Genomic DNA, 2,500 nt, shown 5'->3' on the forward strand with positions numbered 1-2,500 from the left:
GGGGGAGGAAGAAGAAGAATGCGAGGAGGAAGTGGAGGGAAGGGGGGGGGAAATATGGAGGGGAAGGTTTCACGTTACCCTGATAGGGAGTCGTGTGGGTACTGCGTAGGTTAAAGAGGGGAGGAAAGGGAGGAGGAAGAGCGAGAGGGAAGGGGGAAAAGGGGGAGGAGGGAGAGGTGGACTGGGGAGGGAAGGATAGGAGGGGAAGGTAGACTAGAAAGGGGAGGAGGAAGAGGGAAAGGTGTACTGGGGAGGGAAGGGGGAAGAGGAGAAGGTGGACTGGGGAGGAAGGGAGGTGGGGAAGGTAGTACTGAGGAGGGAAGGGATAAAGAGGAGGAGGGGGTAAAGGTGGACTGGGGAGGGAGGGGAGGAGGTAGACTGGGTAGGGAAGGGAAAGGGGGAGGAGGGAGAGGGGAAGGTAGTAATGTGAACTGGGGAGGAGGGAGAGGGAAAGGTGGACTGGGACCAAGGGAGGGGGAAAAGAGGGAGAGAGGAGGAAGAAGAAGGGGGGGAGGTGGACTCGGGAGGGGAGCAAGAGGAGGGGGGAAAGGTGGACTGGGGAGGGAAGGGGGAAAGGGGAGAGGAGGGGAAGGTAGACTAGAAAGGGGAGAGAGGAAGAGGGAACGGTGAACTGGGAGGAGGAGGAAGAGGGGAGAGGAGAAGGCAGACCAGGGAAGGGAAGAGAACACAGACTCAAGAGAGAGGAGAGGAAGAAGAAGGGGGAGGGGAGAAGAAAGGCTAGGCATAGGAGGAGGGAAGAGGGGGAAGAGGCAGATGGATTGATTCGAGGAGAGAGAGGAGAGAGGAGGGACTGGAATGATTGGGAGGCGTTGCACCGAAGGCCCATTTGGGTGAAATATTAATGAGTGGGTCCCTCGTGCGCGGAGGGGGCGCGGAGGCTGCGGCAAGGAGGGAGGGGGGAGGGGGGAGGGAAGGAGGGGTGAAAGGATGAAGAGGTGGGGAAGGAGGGAAGGGTGAAGAGGGTGGGAGGGAGGGGAGGGGTGAAAGGAGGGGGGCAGAGAGGGGTGAAAGGATGAAGAGGGGGAGGGAGGGAGGCTGCGGCAAGGAGGAGGGAGGGGAGGAGTGAAAGGATGAAGAGGTGGGGAGGGGAGGAGGGAGGAAGGGTGAAAGGAGGAAGAGGAGGCGAGGAGGCTGCAGCAAGGAGGAGGGTGAGAGGATGAAGAGGTGGCGAGGAGGCTGCGGCAAGGAGGAGGGAGGGGGAGGAGTGAAAGGAGGGGGGCAGGGAGGGGTGAAAGGATGAAGAGGTGGAGAGGATGAAGAGGTGGCGAGGAGGCTGCGGCAAGGAAGAGGGAGGGGGAGGGGGGAGGGAAGGAGGGGTGAAAGGATGAAGAGGTGGAGAGGGAGGGAGGGAGGGAGGGGTGAGAGGAGGAAGAGGAGGCGAGGAGGCTGCGGCAAGGGAGGAGGGAGGAGGGAGGGGTGAGAGGATGAAGAGGGGGGAGGGAAGGAGAGGGAGAGGGTGAAGGGTGGGGAGGGGTGAAAGGATGAAGAGGTGGGGAGGGAGGGAGGGAGGGAGGGAAGGGTGAGAAGGGGATGAAGAGGCGGCGAGGGAGAGAGAGTGAAAGGATGAAGAGGAGGCGAGGAGGCTGCAGCAAGGAGGAGGGAGGGGGAGGGGTGAAAGGATGAAGAGGGGGAGGGAGGGGGAGGGAGGGGGAGGGAGGGAAGGGTGAGAGGATGATGTGGGGAGAGGGAGGGAGTGGGGGAGGGAAGGAGGGGTGAGAGGATGAAGAGGGTGGGAGGGAGGGAAGGGTGAAGAGGGGGGGAGGGGTGAAAGGATGAAGAGGTGGGGAAGGAGGGAGTGGGTAGGGGGTGGTAGGGAAGGGTGAGAGGATGAAGAGGGGGAGGAAGGAGGGGTGAAAGGATGAAGAGGTGGGGAGGGAGAGAGAGAGAGAGAGAAAAAGAGAAAGAGAAAGAAAGAGAGAGAGAAAGAGAAAGAGAGAGAAAAAGAAAGAGATAGAGAGAGAAAAAAAGAGAAAGAGAGAGAGAGAGAGGACAGAACGGTATACATATCAAAAAGAAGAGTTACATACATATATGTAAATGCACATGTACATGTAGAGTTGCATGTGCACGTACATACATACATAATCAAATAAACAGATGAAATACATATATGGATATAGATACAGATATGAATATAGATATGGATATAGATACAGATACAGATATAAATATAGACATGCATATAGAAATAAAGATACAGAAAAGCTATAGATACATATGGATATAGATATAGATACAAATAACTACAGACAGAGATGCAGACCGAAATACACCCAAAGATAAAGATATAAAGACACAGACACAGATACACCCAAAGATAAAGATAAAGACATAGACAAACATAAATAAACAAAGATGAAGACACAGACACAAACATAAATAAACAAAGATGAAGACACATATACACCCAAAGATAAAGACATAAAGACACAGACACAGACATAAATAAAACAAAGATAAAGACACAGATACGCCCAAA

General features: G+C 54.5%; 1 protein-coding gene across 1 annotated transcript in view; it reads right to left on the reverse strand.

The window, feature by feature from the left end:
• The window catches only part of LOC113805085 (nephrin), a 110,537-nt gene that overhangs the window by 47,627 nt on the left and 60,410 nt on the right, over positions 1 to 2,500 (reverse strand). The window lies entirely within an intron of this gene.

Source organism: Penaeus vannamei, chromosome 26 (assembly GCF_042767895.1).
Source record: "Penaeus vannamei isolate JL-2024 chromosome 26, ASM4276789v1, whole genome shotgun sequence".
NCBI classification, from domain to species: Eukaryota; Metazoa; Arthropoda; class Malacostraca; order Decapoda; family Penaeidae; genus Penaeus; species Penaeus vannamei.